The sequence below is a fragment of the Sceloporus undulatus genome, chromosome 1, assembly GCF_019175285.1.
Source record: "Sceloporus undulatus isolate JIND9_A2432 ecotype Alabama chromosome 1, SceUnd_v1.1, whole genome shotgun sequence".
NCBI lineage: Eukaryota > Metazoa > Chordata > Lepidosauria > Squamata > Phrynosomatidae > Sceloporus > Sceloporus undulatus.
This window is the reverse complement of record NC_056522.1, coordinates 185,492,640-185,520,379: the sequence shown is the minus strand read 5'-3', so window position 1 is coordinate 185,520,379 and position 27,740 is coordinate 185,492,640. Positions and strand designations below refer to the sequence as shown.

The window sequence follows — 27,740 nt, the reverse complement described above, 5'->3', positions numbered from 1 at the left end:
ACAATCTTTGCAAACTGGGGCTACTGCTGACACTGAGCTCTTTTTCTGACTCCCCCTTAACTTACCTCCCTATTCCCTCCCCACCATGTCTTTTGTTTTGTTTTATCTTTTACTTTTTTAAACACGAACCCACAGTTCTGGTAATGCAATGTAAGTTTTTAAAAGGTAAGAACCCCTCTCCCCCCCAAAAAAAGGGTGTATCCAGCTTCGAAATAGAGAAGGGGAAGGGGAACAGGGGGAGAGTAGAAGATTATGACACCACATGACTGCCAACTTGCAACTGTCATGGCAGCAATGTTTTGTACTCGAGGAGACCTGGGACTGACACACAATTGGGAGCTACTGACAGGCTTCCCCCATTAATGAGAAAGGACACCCTAACTACACTTGGCATACACAGCAGCTACAGATTGGAGGCAATGTTGTGTGATACATATTGACAAAAGGGCTATTTTATAACTATAATCATAGTTTAAAAGCTGTGTGTAGCCATCTCCAAAGACATGAGGTCAGGTGCAGTCAAAAGGAGACAGAAAATGACCCAAAGCCTGCGTGAAGTAGCCTTAGTAAGTGTAAACATAGTTTCAATACATTTTCAGCACACAATTCTGGGTCAAGATAAATTATAAGTAATCGACTAAGAAATCTATGCCATGCTGACAAACAATATTTGTTCAGATTACTGCTCCAAGAATATTACAGAAAATACAGCTGGTGTGGCTGGAGGAGGCTGAGAACTATAATCTCAAAAAGTAACTTTTCCAAATGCTGATAACACAATACAGCAGTCACACAACATTTCTCATGGTAAAATAAAACCTTGCCTTGAAAATATCAATAAAAGATATATACATGATAAAGGGAAAGAGAGAGATACAATCGACTATTATCATTCTATAAAAAGTGATCCAGCCAGGCAACAGCATATTAAATGAGTCTTTTGTAGTTTATTGAAAAGATCTCAAACTTATTTATATTGTACATAATCTTTACTTAGCTCAGTGACTCAAGCACAGTAAATGCTAGTTAAATTATCTCTCCCTTGAATGATATTTATTCATTTGGACTTTCTTCTGCTCAAGCTACTTTGGCACATACTAGTATTTATTAGGTTTGAGTCACTGTACTAAGTAAAGATGATGTTTACTATAAATAAGTTTGGCATTTTAAAATAAAACTACAAAAGTCCAGTTTAATATATTGTTGCTCAATATTTGACAGGTTAGCATTTTCCCATCAGAGTGCCACAATGATGGGAGAAACCATATCTGGTGGAATTTTCCTTTCTACATACCTGTTAAAACTTAAATGAGTGCCTGAAAATATGGACCTGGCAAAGCTATTTTATAATTATATGACTCAGTTCTATGCTGGTATAATCAGGACTGGAGGCAAGTGCTGAAGGTGTCAACAACCTATCCTCTTCACATCTGTAGATATTCATACGATGAAAGCAACAACAGAGAGAGCTGTTGCCATGTTCAAGAAAGAAATGCCTAAATAGGGCTCCCATCTCTTGAATCCCTTTCCATTCTCCGTTATCAAATGGTAAAAATTCCTCAGAGACACAGACCCTATTAGGGGCTTCTGACAAATACAGTCCAGAAGCCTCTCACCTTGTTGATGGTAATCATTCCTCTGTGCCAGATACTTTGCACTAAAATTTCCATCCTCCCTTGCCATTGGCCATGCTGGCTAGTGTTGATGGGAGCTGTGGGCCAGAAATATCTGAAAGGCCATAGTTTCCCCATCCCTGCATTATACTGAGTTGGTAACCCTGCCACATCTTCGCCTCCTTTTTTCTGCCACCATCTCAAAGCTTCTCTTAAGATTGTGACCCAGCCACTGCTTTTTTCTTTGGCCATTCTTCTCTTATGCCACAAGTCTATCAATGGACTATTCAGCTGTAACTACATCAGGGCAGGCAGGGGCAACCATGGGGGAAAGGGGATGGGTATAGTAGCTATGAAGGAAACAAGACAATGGGAGAGATAGGCTGCTTGGATTTAGCAGTCTTTGCCTGCCTTCCATCACCACAGCTCTACAACCCTGGAGAAAATGCAACCACCAGCATAGTGGGATTCTATTACTTTACTCTTTTCTTGGAGCTTTGGCAATTTTAACTGCCTCCTCCAGCTACTTTCAGCTTTGGTTTGCCTGGTCAGCACTATTCACAACCCTCAGGTTTCAGGGCCAAAACCTGACACCTAGGAATGACCCTTTGTGATGTCTCAGGCAGTGAGCCAGGAGATATTACAAGGGGCAGCCCCTGGTGATATCAGTAAGAATGATTTATTAAGCATCAAGCATAATTGTACAGAGTATGCAGTTCAAACCAAAACACCGAAGTCTAACAAATGGTGAAAATGTATATACAAATACCTTTCAAAGTAGCAGTCTTACTGTGAGATTGCTATGCTTCACAGTAAGAACCGCAAAAGAGACTGCAGGCCCCACAAATTGGGGCCAAATCTGAGGATCTGGCAACCCTACATTAGCTGGTTCATCTATTTGTTCCACACTTCATTCTGTCCCTCTGCATATATCCCCCAGTCCTAAGACCTTGTTAAGTTCTTCCAAAACCAAATCCTTTTCACAAGCCTGTTCTTTTCTCAATCACTTGGCCATTCCCTTAATTCTGTCTCATATTTTCCTGCTTTTCAGATGCTACTCTTTTTTTTTAGCCAGGTTTACCTCTCGCTCTTTCCTTCTTTCCTCCCTGAAGACATTTCTTCATTGAGATTTCCATTTCTAAGCTTCCTTGCTTTGCTTCTGTAAGCCTTCAAATGAAGTTGAGAATTGTCCCACTATTCTATGTTTATTCTTTTGTCAGGTCACACTTCTAATATAGAGGGCCTTTTGGGGAATGCAACCCCAACCGATTATTGGCTCTTCACTCACATTACCACATTTTGCATCAACAGTGCTAAAGGAAGGGCTGGTTACCATACCCTATCAGCATTCCACAGATGAAAATCAAGATACTTGTTGTCAAGCACATCAGAGTGTGGTCCAGATAGCAAAAGTTATTAATGAGGATGAGAAGCTAGGAGAGACGGCAGCAGGTTCCTTTTGCCTGAGCTTTCTGAAAAAAGATCCTCTCCCCACACCCCTTTCGACCTACTTAGATAAATGAATGCAAGCTACTTTTCCACTTTGAACACACCAACTGAAGTAAAGTGAGGACAAAAAAGGAGAGAGGGAGGAGGAGAGAGAAACTAGATCATTTTATCAACTGAAAGATGGTGGAGAATTAATTGAGACTGGGATAGATGAAAGGTCTTCTTGCTGTTATCATTCAGTCATAATACAGCCCCATTTATTTTTCTCTTCCTTAAGATTGTGGTCAGCTTCTCACCACTCTAGAGATAGAGATGGACACACCATGAAAAATAAATTAAGTCAAAGCAGTCAACTATAGGGGTTAAAGTCTATTATTTAACGTATATGCACCACAGTCAGATTCATAATCACAGTCTTTTCTGTCCATATTGAAAGAATCAATGGGAGAGTTCCTTTCCTACATCAAGCAGCCTCCTCCTATCCAGGACTATCTCCTGCAAAGGCCATTCCAACTGATCATAATTACAAAAGAATCATTCACTTACTCACTCACTCACTCACACACACCCCTAGCAAGCTTGTTTTCTGCTGCTCCAGAGAACAGGACCCAGAACAATGGATGCAAGCTCCAGGATAAGAGATTCCATCTCAACATTAGGAAGAACTTCCTGACAGTAAGGGCTGTTTGACAGTGGAACAAACTCCCCCGGAGTGTAGTGGAGTCTCCTTCCTTGGAGGTCTTTAAGCAGAGGCTAGATGGTCATCTGTTGGGGATGCTTTGATTTGGATTTCCTGCATGGCAGGGGGTTGGACAGGATGGCCCTTGCGGTCTCTTCCAACTCTATGATTCTATGATTCTATTATTTGTATTCCTTTTCTCTTCCTTCCATTTTCATTTTTCATGGTGTAATACTGGTGTGCCTCTTAGACTATAATAAGTCATTCTCTTTTTAAAAATGTATGTTGCCTTCTGTGATTTATTCAAAAGTTCACACTGAAATATGATAAAATAGAGATATAGGAACATAAAAAGGTATGATGTCCCTCTTTTATTTCCAGAAACCATTTTCAAAGTTTTATTCAAATAACACAGAAACTGTATTGAGTTCTATAGCAACCGTTACAACCTTCCTATTTTACAGTCAATTTTTCTGTGTGGATAATGAATCTGGTCTGATTTTTAGTTCACAATTTAAATAAGCTATCCAAGGGGCTGCTCCTTATTTGGTCCAAAAGACATTGCAGGAATAATCCCATGAGACCACTTTAACTATCCTGGCTCTATGCTAGGTAATTGTGGGAACTGTAGTTTTGTGAGACATTTAGCCTTCTCTGTCAGAGAGCTCTCGTGCCACAATAAACTACAGTTCCAGAATTCCCTACCAATGAGCCAGGGCTGTTAAAGTAGTTCAAACTGGATTATTTCTGCAGTGTGTTTTGGATCTTTGTGGTGAGAATTCAACACCTTACACAGATCCTTTCAAATTCAGATTAAAAACCCAGCACATAAAAGGAATCAGTTACCACTGCTGTGTTCCTCTAGTTTAGAATGAACGGAACAATTCCTACAGGCTGGCTAGCTGAAAACCAGCAACTGAAGCTGATCATCAGTGATCTAAGGGACACAGTCTTTCTTCATCATCTAGTTTCACTACCCTTCTCCATACCAATTTCGGCACCATTACAATACAAGGACTCAGTGCTCTGTTCTCCAATAGGTACCCATAGCATTATCAAAACACACAATCGAAACAGTAGGCAAAGGGTTTTTTGTAGCACCTTTGAAACTAAGGCTGCATTCGACTGCAGAAAGAATCCATACTGACACCACTTAATGGCTTAATACTATGGATTTCTGGGAATTGTCATTTGTTCTGGCACCAGAGCTGTCTTGACCTGTTTTTGTCGTGTGTCTTCAAGTTATTTCCAATGACTGTGGTTTCATGTGATTTTCTTGGCAATTTTTTTCAGAAGGAGTTTGACATTGCCATCCTCTGAAGCTGAGAGTGTGTGACTAGGGTTGCCATAACCTGGCGGGGGCGGGAATTTCCCGCTTTTGGACCATCTGCACGGTCATGCCACGGTTTGGCATTTGTTCTGGGTTTGCCCCTGCCCGCAGGCTTTGTTATTGCGCTGCTCTGGCAGCGCCTTTGGCCGCTCTTGCGGCTGCCACCACCACCACCACCACCACCAATGCAGCTGTTGCTGTGTGGCCTGCTGTGGCTGCTTCTCTGGCCGCCGACGCCGCCACCGACGCGGCCTTAGCCGCTGCCGCGGTTCAGCTCCGCAAGCTGGGCCCTGTGCCCCACGCACCTACACTCACAGTTCTGTGCAGGTGCGCGTAGGGCTCTGTCGGAGGCTGGAGCACCTCCTATTGGCTGGCAGGCTGGCCAATAGCGGAACAGCCCACCCCCTGCTTCAGGAGTTTGTGTCTGCTGGCAGGGGGCGGGGCTGTTCCAGCTCTCTGACCCCATTGGCCACCCAGGTTAAATAGGAGGAGCTCTCCTCTGTTTACTTCCTGCCCGCCACGTGGGCCGGCGAGGGACTGAGGCGGCAGGCAGAGGAGGGCAACGGGCAGCCCCCACCGAAGCAGCCGCAGCAGCAGCAAAAGCAGCAGAGGAGAGGACCAAAAGTAGGCCTCTGGGCCGGGAGGGGGGACGTTTTCGGCTTCCCCCAGTGTGAGTCAGTTTGCAAAGGGACCTTCCATGTTTATTATTATTGTTATTATTATCATCATCATCATCCAAAGACCTAGCTGTGTGAGTCAGTTTGCAAATGCCCAAATGTGCTTCGTGTGTGTTTTGGAATGGGGAAGGGGGGGGTGGGTGGGAAAGGGAAGTACATTTCTGCCATCTGTCTAGGAATAATGACAAAATGTCCTCTATTTTGATCATGCCTAAGAAACATGCATTTATATTAACATTTTTAAAAATCATAAATTTTTTCGCATGTCCTCCATTTTTTATAAAATGTGTCCTACATTTGAAAATATTGTCCTACATTGGTCCCGGTTTGGAGGTCCTGACTTTGGGCAACCCTATGTGTGACTTGCTCAAGGGGTCACAAAGTGAGTTTTATGGCTCAGTGGGAATTCAAACCCCAGTCTTCAGAATCATAATCCAACACTCAAATTGCTATATCACACTGACTCTCTGACAGAGAAGGCTAAATATCTCACAAAACTACAATCCCCAGAATTCCACAGCATTGAGCCATGGCAGTTAAAAAGGTGCCAACCTGAAATTTTTTTTTCTGTAGTGCAGATGCAGCCTAACTCAAAGAAAGAAGCTTTTTTTTTCAGTTAGTCTCAAAGGTGATCTCTTTCCATGATAATTTTTCAGACAAACATGGCTATGTCTTTTAATTCTACAATTGAAATGGTTAACACAAATCCAATCACTAACCTCAAAGGGGAGGTCCATCTTAACCAGTTTGATAGTTGTTAAAATATGCCTTCTTCACACACACTCACATACAGGTTTCCTTTGTTGAAAGAACATCTGAATTATCCACAACTGCTAAGGAAGACTGTTAAATCTCACTGAAATGCAACTCTTCTGGAAGCTATAAAATGAACTAGATAGGTTAATGTGTTTCACACTGTTTGCACATCAAACTCAGAGTTTATCTCACATACTTTTAACCTAACTGCACCTTAACAGGATGCAGCCAGGATGCAGGTGGGAATTACTGCACTTAATTCACATTTAATTTCACAGGCTAAGTACAGCCCGGCTGCATCCTGGGTCCCAGGTGCATTCAGCATGCCACTTTTCAAAGCCAGGAGCTTTCTGACTTTGAAAAGTGACACTTGGGATCCGGACTACACTTGACCAGCAAAATTAAATGTGAATTAAGTGCGATAATTCCTGCCTACATCCCGCATCTCAGATGCATCCCATTAGGGTGCAGTCAGGTTAAAAGTCTGTGCAATAAACTCCAGAGATTGAAGTGTAATATGATGTGCTGAATTAGCTACTGAATCTGTATTAACCTGGACTGCACCAAATCAGAAGAATGTCCATCACAGCTGAACTAGTACCAGACTGAGGTTTAATGGTTCAACTCTCTGCCTGTGGCAGATTTTCACAGAAAATATTTTGTGTGTTCTTTCATACCTCTGCAATGGGCATTCAATTTCCTTGGGGTTTTTTTTTTTTTTTTTGGGGGGGGTTGCGGAGAGAGAAAATCTTACTCATGCCAGACCAGTACATTTAATTCTGCTTGGTTTGCTCAAGCCAGCAGCATTTATGCGAAGATCCTCTTGAGCATAGATGGCCTGACCACCCACCATTCACCACCATCTGCCCCTGTCCCAAAATGTCAGGACAGAAGGTTCTTGGAACAAAGTACATAATAAACTGAAACCTGCAGCCAATGTACATGCAGAGTAATTCAGGTTCCCATTGTTTATTATGCATGGATGGCCTAAGCAATATTTGCAATCACAATAATTAAAGAAATATTAAGCACCTATGTTCTGAAGCAAAATATTTAAGATGAAATTTTTTTGGTTTCAAGATTAATAGTAAAGATCAGTCTTGAGATCAGTGCTAGGTTGAAGACATCCATACACCATGCAGCCTGTCACTTTGCTGAACACATTAGCCATGGTGCTTAATATTGATGGAGATGTAATAATGTTCAGCACCTAAACAGTTGTCTTAATTAATTAATTGAAGTATTTATACCCTGCTTTTCAGCCACAAAAACTCTGAGTGGTTTACTAATTCAAAAGTCCCTGCCCTCAGCCTTAGAGTCTAAAAATATATGACTCAAAAGGAGAAGGAATGACAGTGTGGAAAGGGATCAAGTCCAACAGATACTGCCAGTTCTTCTCTCCCTCAAGATCAGGGTGGTGGCAGTTGGAATGGAGGGAGGGCCTTTCATCTGCCCCTGTGGCTACGCATGATGGAGCTGTGTCTGCTTCTTCTTCTCTCCTTCCCAGGGTGGTGGCAGCTAAAATGGAGTGATGGCCTTTCATCGGATTAGTTTTAGGAGATTAGCACAAAGCTAAAAAACCTGGCTTACTTTTGCCAGTTTGAGTCCTAATTCAGGCTGCATCTGGATATTATCATACTCAAAATGGTGCCAGCTGGGCACAGCCCAGGTAACTTCTGGCTAGAAGGTGCACTCAGCCAGCCTTTTTTCAAAACCAAGAACCTCCCAGCCTTGCAAATTGACTGGCAGAGCATGGCTTCTAGCTGGAAGTTACCTGGGCTGCACCTGGCTGGTGGTATCAACTGCATTTTGAGTATAATATCCAGATGCAGCCCAAATTAGGACTCACCCGGCAAAAGTAAGCAGGGTTTGTTTGTTTTTAGCTGTGCACTAAACTCCTTAGAGAGAGCAGCAGTGATGAGATCAAGTAGTTTTTCATTGACCCAAAGTCTCTTATCCACCTTTCCTATCCTGAGATGTAAAATTATATGCTTAGGAATCTTTCTACCTTTTCTCTTCACCCCCTTATAGCACTCTAAGATAAATTTCCTATCTTTAATGGTGTTCTTACTTCACTAATTTGTTTCTTTAGCCTTAATTTTTCTTTTAACTACTGGCATCTTTATGCCTTAATCAGAGTTGCTAGCCATTGCACACACTTTGGACTTTATCACACAAGGCTGCCAATGCAGGATAACATCTGGTTAGCAGTGTCAATGGCTCTACTTCATAACATGACAATATGTCTGTCCTGTAGCTGCTTCCTCTGCCAGCCATTCCTGGAACACTGCTTTTCATTGATGGGCAAAACCCAGCAATGTTTCTCAATAACATTGTTTTTTGCACTATTGAGTCATACGTGATGCATTCCTCCCGCTGCAGTTCTTTTAACAATAAATTTTATTTACTTACTTACTAAACTAAGAAGTGAAACATGCATAACAAACATTACAGGAGAAAAAGACACATATATAGACATAAACAAAGTAGTTTAAAAGAGTGGAACTTCACTCCTCTGATTAGCCACAGTATATACATTTATTCCAACTTCCCCATTCACTAATTTATTCTTATAGATCTTTTACTAATTATGCAAGATAGGTATCAACTTTTCTTCCCTAAAGGTTTTGGCCCTGAAATCCACTGCTGCAGTTCTGATATGCAGGCAGTCACATGGTGCAAGTGGGCATGATTATGTTCCTCTACCTTTCAGCCCCCCCCCCCCAATTTCTTTGCTTTGCTTTTTGTAACTCAAATGTTGTGACTGCACAATTGAAAATGTAAAAAAAAAATACAGACCAAAAGGCATGTTGGGAAAGGGCACAAGGCAAGACGACAGAGTTAGGAAGGCTGGCATGCAGAAGACAGAGCCTGGAATTATAGCAGCACCATGACATATTTGAGGAGCTGTGCAAAAATGACTGTGTCCACACCTGTATTTTCGCATTTCCTACACAAACCCATTTGTGGCATCTTAGTAGCCTGGTGTGATAAAGTTCTTTCTTTCCATCAAATATAGGAATGGAACAGAAGAGATGTTGGGCTACACCAAAGGTCTATCTAGTACAACATTCTGTTTCCACAGCAGCTATGCTGATGCTTGTGAAAAGTCCACATGCAGATCATGAAACCAAAAGCATCCTCAGCAACTAACATTCAGATACTTGCCTCTGATAGCAGAGGTGGCACATAGCCATCATGACCAGTAGGCATGGAGAGACTTGCTCCTCCAGAGAGAATTTCATATATACATACGCACTAAGTTATTCTAACACAATTTCAGCAAGCTTGCCCACTCATACTTTGATCTGTGGAAAAGCGGTATACAAATAAAATTTATTATTATTATTATTATTATTATTATTATACTGTGAGTTTGGTTAATTGTTGCACTGTTATGTATAGTTGCATTTGTGGGGTGCTCAGTGGAAGTTCCTAGTACTTTTCTAAAACCTATGGGCAGCCATGTCTCCCTCCAAGACCTCCTGTTCACTCAAGCTATTCCTTTGGCTTCCATAGTTCCAAGATTCTGTCCTCCATCCTCCATGTTCTTTTGTATAATTGTTATCTCCTAGCATTCATATGGACTCTTCCTACAAATATTGCTGTCCATCCTTTGTGTTGGAATATAAGCCAGGAGGGTAGAAAGAGTGAGAGAATGAAATATAGTGGTTTTCCTGTTGGGCTACATCCCTGAGAAACCAGGATTCAAATCCATGCTCAACCATGGAAACCCACTGGGTGACCTTGGACAAGTCACACACTCTCAGCCTAAGAGGAAGGCAAAGGCAAACTTGGCCCCTATAGGAATATCAGATGTGCATCACAGCTTTAACTTACATTATCTCACATACTACATTGCAGCTCATGGATTTGTTAAGAACAGTCAAAGAGAAAATAGAGGCCATTGCTTAGCAGAAGAGCACATGCTTAACATGAAGAAAGTGTCAGATTCAACCTCTTTCATCTGCACTTAAAAGCTGTACATGCAGAGTTGCATGCAGACTGCAGAGTTATGAGAACCTCCATCTAGTTTTCTCTACTGTCCAGATGATCCACTGTTGATGGACCAACAGGGAACAGATTGTTGTGCCACTGCTTCTATTAGCAGCAGAAAAATATCTATCTTGATGAGAATAACTGGAGAGGTACAGGCTTTCATCCAGCCCCAGCTAACAGAGTATGCTATATGGAAATGGCCAACATATGTTACTGCCTGTCCTGACTCTATCAACCACCAATTGTGCTCACATGTGTGGCCCCACCAACTACAAGTGCAGCCCTGAAATCCATGTAAAAATTTCCAACTCCTAAGGAAGTAAGTGATAGGAAAAACACCTTCCTAACTGAAACCCTAGAAAGCTGCTGCCAATCAGAGTAGATCGTACAGCAGTAGAGGGACAAATAGTCTAATCCATTTTAAGGCAGCCATTCCTAAAGAGATGTTTGAGGGTAATCCAGTTCTTGAAATTCATACTACAGTACAATCCTTTCTGCTCTAGTAACCAAGCAGCTCTTAGGACTAATGCCCTGGACTTTAGCAAATGTTTCTACCATACTCAGACTGGCAAAAATAAGAGCATTCCACCTGCACTGCTGGCAGATGGCTTATTGCTGTCACACAACTTCAGACCGACCTCTAGTTCCTTCAAGTAGTATAAAACAGAGGTCTGAACATCTGCTGGTAAACATGCAGCAAACAAAAAATGCAACCTTGAGCCAAACATCTGCAGAGTATAAGCCACTTTGCTGCTCATAACCTAAGTAACATTTTCTGTTAATCATTAGTGGACTTATTGATTTTAGATGTGTATCACAGCACTATAATTTTGTCAGGGAGTAGACCACATAAGTTGTTCTTTTTCTGGTTGTTTCATTTTGTCTTATTCCAAAAGTCCGTAAATTGATGACCGGGACAAAAAGCATAATTGACATCATCTGTGGGAAATATTTCATAAAACAACAGGCCCAGATGTAGGATTAAAGCCATGTGGTAGTAAAATACCACACTGAAAAAAAGGGAAAAGAATTCAGGTTCCATGGTTTTGTATTTTGGGGGCTGTGTGTGTGTGTGTTAGAAAAACAGATGTGCTATTCCATCAGTCTGCTTGTTTTTCAATATTTTTTTAAAAAAATTCCAAATAATGCCCTTTTTCCCACAATTGCATTGGAAGAGATCATAAATTGGTTACAGGTGGTGACTTACACTTCACAATCTTAACTCTCACAGTCTTTGAAATGAAAATAAATGAAAGATTTGGGGGAAAGTATATGGAACTTTTTTTTAAAGGTAGGGAAGATTATACAAACATGTCTGCTTGTTATTTATATAGCACCTTCAGGCATATTACCACATCTATAAGGCACTACTTCCCCTTCCTGGGAAGTTCTTCTCCCCTTATGAATGGGGGCTGGAATGGGTTAGCAACCATGTTTCTCACAGAAGCACACACAAGCCCATTCCTTTGCAGCCACGGGTGTTCAAGCCTTTTAAGCTTCTGAAGCAGAAAATGATGCACAGAAGCATTTGTGTGCTGAGATGAGTTGCTCCCACACTGAGCTAATGATGACAGAAACTCTTCTCATTACATCGAACTGCTACAGCTTATACTAAGGAAACAGCTAAACTCTGGCTCATTCCAGAAAGGTGTTTAGCTGCTACAGTGGAGGTAGAAACACTGGAATTCCATCCAAACTAGCTGAAGTGGTGCTCTTGATTCAACAAAAGGAACGGATTGACTGGGCAGGGTGCAGGAAAGTAAGTCTAGAAGCACTTTAATACATTGGTAAGGCAATCAATGAACCCTTTCCATCCAGGATTGCAGTTGGTCTGCAATGTTCAACATTCTCTCCCATTGGGTACGATGGCTAGGGCTGCACAGTGTTTAGTTCAATAATATCTGGAAGGCCACAGATTTCTACCTTCCTTGCCTTGCACCTACCTAGCAGCGGTGGTGACAGCAAAATGCATGCAATAGGATCTGGATGCCGCCTCAATTTGAATTCAATTTGACAGCAGTAAGCAGTGAGCCAGCCACCTCATGATGCCACTCTGAGGAAAGAAGGAGCTGGCTAAATGACAAGAGGAGAAGGCAGATAGAAGCTGATTGTGGTAGATACAAGATACGAATCTTCCCATTTTTGGAAAGCAGAGCCAAAGAATTAAAAAGAAAATATAATGTGTCTGTGCATTGCAAATAGTGTATTAACATTTATTGTTGCTGTTGTTGTTCTATTTGTACTATACTTTGGTTTCCTTCTCCCCATTAATCCCCACAGCAAACTTCTAAAATAGGTTTGTTGAGAAGTAGTGATATCCAATAGCCATATAATTAATTCCATGACTATGCAGAGACTTGAACATGGGTTTCCTTGTTGAAAAAACAGCACTTTAAACGTTATTTTATGTATCTATTTACCTTATTTCCTACCTTTCTTCTTGCACAGGATCCAAAGCGGGATGTCTCTGGTTACTTGTAATTGTGAAAAATGGCATGATGTTTGAAAAGTAGTGAAAGAATTTTTAAATGCCTAGTTTTCATAATTAGGAGGCAAACTAGAGCAATTAGTATAGAGAGAATAATTTGCATAAAAACAACTAGATGACCAGATCTGAGGAAGTGGAATATCACAACCCTTATATACAGATAATGTTACAGGAAGCAGCCCCTGATAAAGTCATTAAGCATCAACCAAAGTTGCACACAAACATGCCATTCAAATGAAAAACAAAGTCTAACAAATGGAGAAAAATGGATATACATCTATTTTCAAGTTAGTGTTCTTATTCTGAGATTCCTCACATTTTCTCCCCACTACCTAAGTACTTGAAAAAAGAATCAAAGCCCTGGGATCTAGGAACCCTATTTGGCCTCCATGTTTGATGCCATAACTCCTTGACAGCCCTATTTTCCATCTTTGGCAGGTAAGACCAGAGATTCAAAAAGGGCAGGAGATATGAGTAAATTGCTCTCATAAGCAACTCCAAAAGTTTTCCCCTACCCTGTAACCCCCAGCCCAGTAGACTTTCTCCTTTCCATCTGAAAGCCCTCAGCCAAACCATCCTCCCCACCCCACCCTATGCTGTCAGAGATCAAGGGGCTCAACAGGCCATCCCTTTTCTAGCCGGATCGGGCCTGCGACAACCTCGTGCCATGGCCTCAATCCAGCCTTTTGAGGGTGCAAAAAGGGTGCCATAACCACAGCAGTGTGCTATATGGTCTTCCTTCAGTGCTACATCATATGGATGCAGCACCAGAGGAGTGTGAAGCGGTGTGCAGCATCATGGCACCCTGGGGGCAGAGTCAGGGAATGCATCATCTGGACATGACATCCCAACTCCAGCCCCAGGCCAGCCTTTCAAGCCGGTCTGTACAGGGCCTTTTAAAAAGAGCAGATGGATGGACTTTATTAAGGAGTTCACGAGCATGAATTTACTGGACCAGAGCAGAGGAAGATAGGGAGTCCTGGAGATGTCTCATCCACAGGTTTGCCATGAATCGGGATCAACTCTAGGGTGGTTAACAATAACAAAAGAATTAAACTTCCTTCACTCTAGGGATGGCCTTGAACTAGATCAGGACTGAATACATTTTCTTGTGTATTTTAAGTTTTTAACTGCATTCTGTGTATTAACAATGTGTGCAGTACTATCTAAACGCTACCTGTACTGGCTCACTTGCTTTTATCAATCCTTAATCTTAGCTGTTACTGTCCCTCCTCTTCATTAGAGCCTGTCCTTTTCTTTGTGTGACTTCATTTCAGCAGAGCCTGAACATTGGCTACCTTGTCTTGGACCAGTAAGGATACAATATTCACAAAATTTCTTATTCTCAAAGAAAAAAGGAGACTGGACATTATTAGTTGTATTTATTTACAGTGGGTTCTTGGTATCCAGTGAGGTATGGTCCAGGACCCCCTTGTAGATAACAAAAATCCATGCATAGGGAAGGCCAACTGTAATTGTATTTGGATAGCATGTTTTACAGTTGTATTGCCTTGGTTTTATACTTGCATTGTTCCTTTCTACCCCTGTACTGCTTCTTTTTCTTTTTCTTCACATAGCTTGCATGCCATTGACTTGGCTGTCTGTGTCTTTTACTGATTTACTCTGTATGTGCTATGAACACTGATGGCACTATATAATACAGTCAGCCTTCTGTATCCGTGGATTCCACTGTCCATGGCTTGAAAATATATATATTTTTAAAAATCCAAAACATAAACCTTGATTTTGCCATTGTTTATAAGGGACACATCATTTTACTATTCCATTGTAAATAATGGGATGTGAGCATCCATGGGTTTTATTTTCCACAGGGACCAAACTTCCTACTGGAACCAAACCCCAGCAGATACCAATGGCCCACTGTATTTTTAAAAAAATGCAATACATTTACAAAAACAAGCTGACATGTATAATAAAAAATATATGAGCTTATATTGTGTACAAGACATATCAAGAAATCACAATCGTTTGTCCAAGTTCTTATCTCTGGGACAAGAAAGAAATTAGGAAAGTTTTGTTTGTCACCAAACTTTCTGTTATCTGGAATATTTTGCCCTCTATAATTTGTGAGGAAAAAGTCTCTGTACAGGCAAAGTCCCTGTAGACAGCCAGCACAGAGGGACTGGCTGGTTGATCAAAAACACAAACAAACCCCCAATGCATTTGCTTTTTAAGTGTGCTTGCAACAAAGATGATGATGATGAGGAGGAGGAGGATTTCTTATTGTGTGCCCTCATGTCCTTTCTGACTTATGGTGACCAAGGTGAAGGTATCACACAATTTTCTTGGCAAGATAAGGGGAATGGAATTGCCTTTGCCTTCCTATGAGACTGAAAGAGTGTGACTTTTCAAAGTCATCCAGTACTATTGAGGAGATTTTCCCAGATTGCAATTGACTCACATTGCTAGGATTGTTTCTAGAATAGATTTCTGTCTTATTTTGAGGTATAGGGCTCTATTTTATTTGAACTGGATATATATTAATTTTAATTATAGAAATTTTATTTTGTTCTGTTTGGGATGGAACCATATTTTTTCAGACTTGTGCAGCAGGATGCGTGCACGAAACCTCCGATCATGATATACCAACGATACAGCAACGCAATCAGTTCGGTATGTGAAACATTACTGCATTATTTCATTGATGTTTATCACACTATGCTCTTAAAGAGGTACTATTCCAGTGTGACTCCTCTAGCAGCCTCCTGTTGCATGCTGGGATTGGCAGTTTTAAGGAGCTGAACTTCTCTGCCTGAGAATTCTAAATACCCCTCCTTAAAACTGCCAATCCCAGCATGCAACAGGAGGCAGCTAGAGGAGTCACACTGGAATAGTACCTCTTTAAGAGCTCGTCTGATAAACACCATTGTCATAGCGCAATTCCACAACTGTGCATAACTACAGATTGCTATAGCACTATACTTCCATTATCTTCCAATAGCATGGTTGTTGTGGAATTGGCCCTAGTGTGATAATCTCTAATATTAAAGATGCACAAAATACTTAAGTTAAAAATCATTACACTATCAATAGCTTAGCTATACTATTTGCATAAAAATAATTCTTGCAAAGGCAAAAACCCTCTCAAGACCTACAGAAAATACCTAGCTCATATTGTAGGCAAGGCAGTGTTTTGCCCTTTTCCATTCTTTGAAGAAATGATAGCCCTGGTTTTGCCATAACCTAGAATTCTGCTTAGTTGTCTCCCACTGAGACAACTGCATGAGACCAAAGACTTGGAAAGGGTGATTCCTCTTTGGCTGTTTTCCCTCTGGAGTGCTAAATTGAGGGTCAAGGGGAAATTAGTATGGGGAAAGTACCACTAACCACCAGAGGCTGTGTACATACAACAGTTGCTCTTTCAGTGTTCTATCACTCACTACCTGCACTGTTCTCACTGGTCTCTGATCCCTATTTGACCTAACAGAGCCCAGTACAGGGATTTGAAGAGGCTCTATGTAGCCTGTGAATGTCTGCCCAGAATGTCTGAAGCTGTCCTTGTGGAAAGACCTTTAAATGCCTAGCGTGAGGAGTTACAGCACAGCTCTTCGTCAGCTCAGGATCTAACTACATGTTCCACTAATTTTATGATTAGCAATCACTGTATGGGATATTTACAATTAAACATTGGGGAGAGGGGGGTGGTGCACCTAGATTTGTAACATATAGAGAACATGACTATGTCCTACATGTGAGGAGAGAAGTATACGTTTTTTCTCCCCACCCACAACCTCTGCAAAAAACCGTCCCCTACCAAATGTATCAGTTAGCATGGGAGGGAGGACTTCCTGGTGGCACCTACTACTGATGACACCCATACTCAATAGGTAAGTGCAAGGGAGTGGGCAAAGTTTCCAATTTGAAACACATCTTTGTATATAAACTACACTGCTTACATTTAAATCAGGAAATTTCAATATAGATATTTACAGAACATATGCCATGTGCTTAGATGTGATAGTGACAGAAAAAACAGTTGTGTAATTTATTAGGAGAAGGAGGATGGATGGGAATCATGCAGCCCTTCAGATGTTGACAGATTGCAAGTCCCAGGATTCTTCACCATTGGCTTTCTGTCTGCTGGAATGAACAGTCCAACAACATCTGTAGAGGTACACGGATCCCACTTCTATTCTACAACCTTCTCCTCTGTCACTTTGTTGTAGCATGGAGGTAACCCTGGGCTCTTAAAGGCTATGTTAATGAAGCATCAGCATTGTCAGGTTTTGCCAAATTGTAAGGCGTTGTATATTGAGAGCTAGGATGATGCAGTGATTGAGTGTTGATTAGAATTCTGGCAGACCAGGGTTTGAATTGCTGCTCAAACATGGAAAACCATGCATAATCCTGGGCTGGTTATACTTTTTCATCCTAAGAGGAAGGCAATGGCAAACCTCCCCTCAATAAATCCATTTTAGAAAATCCTAGGACAGGATTGTCAGACCAGCAGAAAAAGTTGCTTCTGGCATTATATATGTACTCTGAGAGCCAGCATGGTGTAATAGTTTGAGCATTAAACTACAGCTCTAGAAATCAGGCTGCAAGTATCTGCTCAGCCATGGAAACCTACTGTGTGACCTTGGGCAAGTCACGCTCTCTCAGCCTCAGAGGGTGGCAAAGGCAATCCTCTTTCTGAACAAATCTTGTCAAGAAAGCCATGTGATACAGTCACCATAAGTCAAATGACTTGAATGCACATAATGATAACAGCAACAATGTGTATGCTGCTATTTACCCCCACAAAAGACCCTAGAATGTGTACAGTCTCTCTCTGGATTTTCTTCACGAATGAAGATTCAGGAAGAACTCATCCCGCGCTTTCTACAATGTGTCCAGTAGTATGAAATGAATTATATCTCATCCCTTTCACATATTTAACTGAACTCTAGACTAGTTAAAGTTTGACTGATACATTAAATATGAGTTGTTTGGATACTGTATATACTCATATATAAATCTAGAAATTTAGGTCAAAAAATTGACCCGCAAAACCTGAGTTGACTTATCCATGGGTCAATGTCAGTTCTGTATATTATCTCTTATTTAAAAGAAAGAACCATCCCCTGGTGAAAAGCAAGATAATCTGTCCTGGAAGCATTTACCTTCTATATTCCCTCATTCATCCAGCCTTAAGACTAAGCATATCTAAGTATATATCTGCTAAAATTTTGTAAGTTCGTTGACATTGTTTTACTTTACTTCATCCTTTGCTATATGCCCCTAAGTTTTATCCTCAACTGATCCATGGATCGTAGCAAAATCCATAATTTTGGCCCCAAAACCTGCCCTTGACTTATACATGAGGTATATACGGTATCTTTGCTCATAACAGGGTGGGCCTAAGACATTTTGCTACCTGAGACAGAGCATTATAGCACCCATGCCTATACCAAGTCAAAGTAGATAGTCTCCAAAGCCAGCTCTCATTTTGGTAGATGAGGTAGAAAATTCCACAGACACCTCTCTCCACCAACTGCAGTAGATATTTGAGAATAACATGTAAAATAATTATCACTTTACACACACCCCCTTTACAATACCCACAGGTTTACTCCCTACTCTGTATAATGGTAAGACTAGCTCTAATTTTTAGCTCATGTTGTCTTTATTTTTCTAGCTTCTGTTACGGATAAATAACTTACAGCCTTATAACATCAACTCACAAATAACTATCCCAGAAACCAGCAATCAGCATCTATTTGGTGTGCTAATGCATTTGGCTAAATCACCAAAAATGTTGGAGAGCGAAGAGGCATTTCTGCCATAGTGGTTCACCATAGAGTAAATTATGTGGCAGCTTTATCCATGCTTACCTGCAAATAAATTCTACTAAATATAGTAGGGCCGCCTTTGGAATAAGTCAGTGTGGGTTTGAATTTCCTAATGCCTTTTAACTTCAACATCATCTTGACTATAATCACTATAAATGATTTTTAGGACACAGTTCAAAGATTGTAGGAACCTTCCCTCTCCCCCAGCTTTTATATGAGTATGTTGTCTAATTAATCATTTTAAAATATTTGTAGCCATCTGTAATTTTAAAAAAACCTTCATAAATGGTAATTTGCACTGCACAAGTACAGCAGAGCTGCAGCAGTGAAGGGTAAACATCTGTGGTACAGTACAAATACTTTTGAATGGCATGTATTCTAAATTTAGGAAGTACCACACTAAAATCAATACCACAATATAGTGCCTGTTTGCTTTTTCATGGGGCCCGCTATATTAAATGTCAAATGGGCAAAATGGGATACAACACAGAGTGCATATGCTTTTGTTGTATGCATGTTTTCAGAAGCCAGGCTTCCTCCCCAGCCCCCGCTTCCACCTCCTAGAGTTGAAAGTTGCATTTGTTTCAGAAAAAGTTTCCATTCTCCAGGGCAAGAAAACAACTGGGACTATCACAAAGCAAGCCCTTAATATTACAATAAATTACCAAATGGAAACCAGGCCAAAAACGGCATGTTATGCGTTTGTGTTTCCATACCTTAGGCATGGTATTAAAGGATGAGATTTGTTGCCAGGGGGTGGAAGATGCAAGAATGAAAGGTGTGCTTAGTCTTCCTTTCCACCTGCCCAGCTCCAGTAACATCCTCAGCTGGTGCTCCAGTCCAACACACATCTGGAACCCCAGCCCAATTATTAGGCAAAATGGAGTTGCCTCCTAAGGCAGCACAGCTGGAGGTGTTATAGCATGGCAACAAATTGTTAGTGCTTTCATTTGCTGTTTTTTTCTTTGCCTGGCAGGCAGGGAGAAGAGATGGTTGTCAGATTTTCTAACTTGGCAGGCTATATGAACCCTGGCTAAAGTGAGCAGGAGACTGTCATTTGCTGCCTTGTTTCAGGAAACAAACTTTCTTGGGCTAGCAGCATGTTTGGGGAGCACAAGGCAGGAAGGCTGGGAAAGCAGTAAATAAGGGAAGGATTGAAAAGAGTTTCCTTTGATTGTCTTCTCCATCATGTCCATAGGACTAGATGTGGCTACAAACTACTAAGGTAACACCTGTACCTCAGCACTATAGAGACAAAAGTATGTGCTGTGATTTCCTTCCTTAGAGGTCTTTAAACAGAGGCTGGATGGCCATCTGTTGGAGATGCTTTGATTGAGATTTCCTGCAAGGCAGGGGGTTGGACTGGATGGCCCTTGCGGTCTCTTCCAACTCTATGATTTATTTCTAAGGAACTGAGTAGAAGACTTAGAAGCCCTATATATGGCTTGAGTCCAGGCTATCTGCAGAGACCTATCTCACCACATGCATCTGAGGAAGTAGACTTACGAAAGCTCATGCTGCTAACTTCTTTCCTTAGTAAGTCTCAAAGGTGCTATAAGACCTGTACATGTTAGAATTCAAAGATATAGCTATCATAGTCTATACTATCTCCCTTTATAAGCCCATTTAGAAAGATCTTCAGGAAAAGCCCTTTTCTCTATCCTAACACCTTCTCTGGCTTGTTTGCTGGAAAGGGGCTTCTCATTGACTGTTCTCTGACTTTTGAACTCTCTGCCTAAGGAGGTTAGGATGGCCCCATTCTTGTTCTACTCCTATTAGCAAGTTAAAATATTTTTATGCCACCAGGCTTTTAGAAACTAATCAAGGTGGACTTTCAATGTTGTGCTGTGCTGTTTCTAATGTATGCTGACCAGGGTTCGAATCCCAGCTCGGCCAGGAAACCTACTGAGTTCCCTAACAATACACTCCTAATAATATATATATTAGCATTAAGGTGCCATAAGATTCTTTGTTATTTTGCTGCCAAGCTCAAAACCCCACATACATATATATGACCATGATTTAAAACTTCCACAACTTGTTACCACAAAAAATGTACATGATTTGTCTTTACAAATTAAAGCCTAACAACTTGAAAATGGACACTTTCATCAATGATCTTGGATAGTCACACACTCTCAACCTCATGGGAAGGTAATGGCAAGCCTCCAAGCAAATCTTGCAAGAACATCCCATGATAGGTTCGCCATAAGTTGGAAATGACTTGAAGGCACACCACAACAACAAATGTTATGTTTTAATAAACTTCAGTTTTTAATATTTTTAAAATATCAATAATACCAAATATCAAATTTTACGTTTTTATATTTATAAAGCTTTTGTATAGTCTTAAACTATATTGTTTTCAAATATGCTGTTAGTCACCTTAAGTCTCATACTGCTGAAACAAAGGCGGAATGTAAATGAATATAACAGTAATAAATAGTAAGTCTGAATGGAATAGAATGGGACAGAAAAAACCCTTTACAAGAAAAAAAAAATACTGATACCAGAAGCAATAGGACATTGTAGGTATATTTGAAAATGACATTTTAATTAGAAAGCCTACAAATATTAGACTTTTATTTACCCTGTAATGCCCAAAAGCCATTCACCAGCAAACTACAGAACATTCAAACAACATAGTCTACTACTAATATGTGACCAGACACGACTGATGCAATAAGCCACAAAACAGGCACAGACACCTCATACCACTTCTGTCACAAACAAAAGCAAAACAAAAACCAACATACCAGAAAACAACCAAACAACATACATCAAACATCTTTTGAAAGTACTCAAGCATTTTTTGTTCTGTACTATTAACTAGAAACTGACAACTCTACTTCCAAGATAGTATCAACTAAAATTAAGTCTTTCAGAAACCAAACAAATTATTCATATACATACAAAAACTAAGATGCTAAACAGAAATTTCTGTAAATCAAAAAAAAATCTTTTGCTTGGTTACTTACTTCTTCCTCCACAAATCTGCAACAATACAGTATACTGCTATACTTCTTCCTCTGCTATGCATATATAGCCCTCAAACAGATATAAGACAGGTGTGGAAAGATAATGCCAGTTCTTAAAGGGGAAGCTGTTGCTCCTCCTTATTTTTGCTACCTCAGGGCCAGAACAGACAAGTAGGAAAAAGTGGCTCGATCCTTCTTTTTCCCAAAGAAGGTCAAAACCCCACTGCTCACACAGCCCATTCCCAAGGCAGTCCAAATACACATGGCCCAGCTATACCACACTGCTGGGTAATGTTTTTGGCTGCCTACCCCATAATACATGTGCACTGTAGCACAAACACACCACTGGTGACCCCCAAGTACATCCCAATGCCCACCTAGATGCCATCCCATTGGATAGCCACCCCTTTGATCAGCCACACAGTCACACATGTGATGCTCCATCTGTACAGGGCATCTTGATTTATTTTATACATTGTCAAAGCACAATCATAGAGGTCCCTTCATACATGTCCTCTTCACACACACACCCATCCCATGCCCCCATTGGACTGGTTTATGTCTATTATAATTACATCCATTGCACTTGGCATACTGTCATTTCTTTTGCTTGCCATGGTCCAGCATTCACATTGGTTTTGATAGTTTGAGAGACCAGGGAAGCACTCTCCCACTTTCCTAACTCAGCCCCCCCCCCCCAACTGAATTTAAAGAGTCCAGTAAGTTGCTGCTGCCCTGAAGAATGTTCTACTGAACTCCTAACAGTTTAAATATGCCACACCACCACAATGTCCAACAAGTTCATTACATTTTCTGAGACAAGAGGCCTCCCTGTCAGACTCCATGTCACACACACACTATGAGTCTTCACATAACACAACAGCAATAGATCAAGCAGGCAGGGCATATGTAAGAATCATTCTGTCAGCTTCCCAAACATGATCATGACAAGTTCTCCAGCACTTGCAAATGAGCTCTAATGTTTACCTGAAGAATGGGTTTCTGTATACCAGTTATAGCCAATAGTTGTATCCCTGCTTGGAACTAAAATCTGAATTTCCACTCAAAGTCTGAAAAGCATGGAAAATAAGAATGAAGACTAACTATTCCTGCCAACGTTTCTAAGTGCAACTTTCCCTTCAGCCTGAAGGACAAATCTTCCCCACTTAGTGTTACTTAGCATAGATTACTGTAACTGCCGAACAAACCCTAGTCTTCCTCAGTGGTGTCACTATTCTTGTGTCACCCCTGCATTGACTTCCTCCCATACCACACCATACAAAATCCTAAATAATATTTTTGTACTAATGTTACTCATAAATCATAATTCCTATATATCACTGGATATAAATGGCAATAGTTGTGACATAAACAACTAGCAAAATTAAATTTTCACCTTTTCAATATCATATACACAGCCTATATTAAAATTTAAATTATGTTTTTAAAAAACTGGCCGCTTCTTTCTCTTCCCACCAAGCCTCACTCAACTCATCCCATCTCTTCAGCATTTTAAAGGCATACAGGTGAAAGCCACATCCCATTTCTGCCCAAAGGCAGGTGTTTTGGGGTACTCTGCATCTTCAAGAATGTACATTACATTTGCCAGTGGAAGATGGCCAGTACAGAAGTAGAATGGGTGAAACCTGTCTCTTGTTCAGTTGGTTGTCTGAACTGTATCAAAGTTCTTTGCTTTCTGAGCTCACAAATAATTTCATCTGAGGCACCATTAATATTTTACTGCTAGAGTAAACACTGCCTTGGTTAGTGTTTCAGAGTTTATCTTGTGCTCAATGTGTGAGTTAGCCACCTAAGTTTACCAAATCCCACTTCTAACAGAAACAATATCATAGTAAAAGTATTTATGTGCAGCTGTTATATCTGGAAACATCATCTGTTCCAGCACTATTTGACTAGAACTACTTTAACCTTCTGCAGGAGACATTTTGTTTCATCGGTCTATTGAAGAGAAGAAGGGGAAGAATATAAAGCTTACAGAAAGACTACCATTAATGGAAAACAAATTAACACTCTTTTTTTTCCTGGCCTAAGCCATGCTAGTATATTTTTTATTCACACGGTCCATACACATTTCAGCATATCTGCACAACAGCTCCTCTGGGATTAGGTAGTTATGTTTCAGCTTTCACTGACCCCGAACAAAGGATCACTGCTGCATTTATATATAAGGTACAGTGCGAAGAGGGCTTTCATTTTCTCCAGTATATCCTCCTGCTGGTCTACTTTAATATTTGGAGGTGGGATCAAGAAAATAAAGATTGCGCTGCACACAACAAATACTGCCTTTAAAGCCATAGTTAGGTAGAAAAGTGTTGCCTGTTTTGGGCCGTACAGCTTGTTTATTTAAGGAGAAGGGAAAATCATGGTGAGCCAAAGTAACCACTTGCAGAGAGGTACCTATCTTAAGCTTAGCAAAAACAACTGTGACTGTTCTACTTTGTGAATGGACATGTTAATTCTTTGACATGCATTTGAACTTTACCGTACTTGTGTGCCTATGTATGTGCCTTCAAGTTGCTTGTTGTCTTAAAGTGACCCCAAGGATTTCATAGGGTTTTCTTGGGCAAGGAATACTCAGAGGTGGTTTCGCCAGTTCCTCCCTCTGAAATGTATCCTATTCCTTGGTGGTTTCCCATCCAAGCACTAACCAGAGCTGACCCTGCATAGCTTCCAAGATCAGAGAGTATCTGGTGCCTTTAGGGTATTTATGCCTTACCATGCCTGCCTTTATTTCTCCGCACTACTATGTTTTTTCCCTCCTTTACACCAGTGTACATAGGCATCTGCCAACTCTGGATAACATCCCCTGCATTTGTTGAACTGGACTTTAATTCACAAAAGCTTATAAATTTCTTATGAAAGAAGACTCTGGCTGGTATCTGCCAAAGCCTCAAAGTAATTTCCCCTCATTTTAATTCCCACATCAACTAGAGGTCCACAGAGTGTTAGCCAGAGCTATTTAGCCTTTGGGCATTTTAACCCCACCTATCACATAACAAGAATTTCAAAATGATGTTAAGTGCCTGACCTCTTCTTTTGTGGGTTAAAAAGTCTGACTGGGTTACTGCACTAAGGCTAATTAATTGCATGTCTACTTGACAGAAGACAAGAAAAATCTGGCATGAAAGATAGCTGGTGTTTGTTAAAAGAGGATGTAAATAAGATCACATTCTCCCCTGAAGACATTTTCTTAGGGCATATTTGGGGGCATTATTAAGTAAACACTTCTGAGGTATTTGCAGCCTCAGCACTATCCTCAGTAGAGGATATTTCACTAGGTTTGCTATCAAGTTACATGAAAGCATGTCGATACATTAAAAGTCACCCAATAAATAGAATCTCCCTTGTTGCTTCTTAGGACATTTGCTCTATCACACAAGTAGCAGAGGTATACCCATTTAGCATGTTGGCAGAATTACCTAAAGCTACTCTGCTTTAATTATAAAACATGATTTTTAAAAAATGGGAACTGGGAATGCCCTGGCCACAATAATTAAAATTTTGCAACATTCATCTCAGACTACCATAACAGTCAATGCTAAATATATAGTTAGCTAGATACTATCTATCTATCTATCTATCTATCTATCTATCTATCTATCTATCGGTACAGAATACAACAGCAGGTTGTAAACTAGAATTAGTTCAGAGAACATTACATTGAGTGGCATCGGCCTATAGAACACTAAGTGATCTGGTTCCTACGAATGAAGAACAGCCTTTTCCCTTATGATCCTCTAGTTATCCAAGCTGTACTGCCACACATTGTACGTGAGACTGCATTGCATGACTGTTCAGAAAATCTGTAAGAATATAGAAGTAGCTTGATTGATGACTTGATCCATAAGGATGGGAATTTCTGTACTTTGATGAACATCTTTGATGAACATCTTTGATGATGGAAGTATCCATATGCCTCCTAAGGTGTGCTGAGATAAAATGTGCACCTTGCCTTGAATGCTTGCACATTTTAAGACCACAAAGGGCATTTAAGGGGAGTGGGAAATATGCACAAAATAAGGGAATTTCAAAATGTGAACCAGTAAAATATGCATAATTGCGAGAAAATACATAGAAATACACTTTACTTCATGCAATCCCCTAGATGATGGAGATTTGGACATCCGAGTCATGATGGGAGCTGGAAAACAACAACAACATCATGATCCCTACCCCTACTGTAATCAGTGGGGGGGGGGGACCAATAAACTATGCAGATAAATTAAATTACATTAGTCAAAATGAGGAGAGGAGGAATTGCATGAATTTCAATTTGAGATAAAAACAAATTCAGGGAGAAAATGCAAGAGTAATTTAGTGATATTCAATTTTTAAAAAATGAGAGATTTCCCCATCCCTATAGTGGAACATATTTGTCTAGCCTCTTTATGGACACAAAACAGAGTGATGAGTTTTTAATCTGAAGTATATGCTACATCAAGTACATAAAAAGTTTTCATTTTTAGTCCCCAGTAAAGAAAACTTCAAGATGCTGACTCTGATGACTGCAAGATTGGCAGGTTGGCAGTTCGAGGCCCAAGTGCTGCATGACGGCATGAGCTCCCCTCACTAGTCTCAGCTTCTGCCAACCTAGCAATTCAAAAACATGTAGAAGTGCAAGTAGATAAATAGGTACCACTTTGGTGGGAAGTTAACAGCATTCTGTGCAGTCATGCTGGCCACAGAAGTCCAAAACAGACTGCAGAAATAATCCAGTTTGAGACTGCTTTAACTGCCCAGGCTCAGTGCTAGGGAATCCTGGGAATTATAGTTTACTGTGGCCCCAGAGCTCTCTGAGAGAGAAGGCCAAACGTCTCACAAAACTACAGTTCCTAGAATTCCCTAGCATTGAGCCAGGGTAGTTAAAGTGGTCTCAAATGGGATTATTTCTGCAATGTGGTTTGGACCAGAGTTGTCTTTGACAATGCTGTTTCTTTGGAGTAGTAACAGAGATGAGCATTGCCCCTACAGTTGGACACAACTTTAGAACCTTGTCAAAGAAGAAACCTTTTTAAAGAAAATCCCAGTCCTAGGGATGCCACAAGTCAGAAATGATTTGAAGGCACACTCACAAACCAATGATACAGTTGGGTCCACTAACGTTTCCCCTTAAAGTTGTGCCTCTCATCCAGGGGCTAAAAGCATTTCAGAGGGGGGGATGTTCCACTGGTGTCAAACAGCATCTCAGAGGAAAGTGTGGAAAGCATTGTTTGAATATCTGATGTACTAGTTTATTTGCAATCACTGCAACCCCCCCCCCCCCCCCAGTAGCTCTGCAGACATATTATTTCTGAGTGGTCCAGTTCTTATTACTTGTTAGATAGCATGCAGAGCTGTTGTTGAATTCCACCCACTACTGAGGCCTGGGTTCCAGCAGATCTGCCATGCGGCAAAAGAAGAATATCTTTTTTGCTAACCCAAGTGGAAAAATTGGAGAGAAGTTTTTCTGGTGCCCCTGAAGAGTGAATCATGGGTTGGCTGGTCAGCTGTGGTGGTAGTAATAATAATAATAATAATAATAATAATAATAATAATAAAGTTTTTATTTATATCCCGCACCTTCCTTCGATCAGGGCGGCTTACATATAAAATTTAAAACAACAATACATACAATAAAATCCAAAATACATCACATAAAACATAATAAAAACACAGGCTAAAAGCCCCAAAGCCCTTCCTCTTGGCCACGAAAGAGAGGGAGGCCCACAGGATTTTTAATCGGGGAATGCCTGTTGGAACAGGAGGTCTTCAATCCTTCCTGAATTGGGCCAGGGTGGTAGTCGAGTGGAGCTCAGTGGGCAGCGTATTCCAAAGGGCTGGGCAGCAGTGGAAAATGTCCTCCTTGTGGTGAGGACAATCTAGCCCCAGGCACCTTCAGTAGCTGCTGCCCAGAGTCCTGAGGGTGCGAGGCGGAATGTACGGGGAGAGGCGTCCTTTAGGTAACCTGGACCCAAGCCA

General features: G+C 40.8%; 1 protein-coding gene across 1 annotated transcript in view; it reads right to left on the bottom strand.

Annotated features, from left to right (window-relative positions):
* The window catches only part of LOC121916771, a 61,153-nt gene extending 37,732 nt beyond the window's left edge, over positions 1-23,421 (bottom strand). Inside the window, exon 1 of the mRNA XM_042442252.1 lies at positions 23,362-23,421. The gene's annotated coding sequence lies outside the window, so the exon portion shown is untranslated. The remainder of the gene's footprint in view (positions 1-23,361) is intronic.
* Between the last annotated feature and the right edge of the window lie 4,319 nt (positions 23,422-27,740).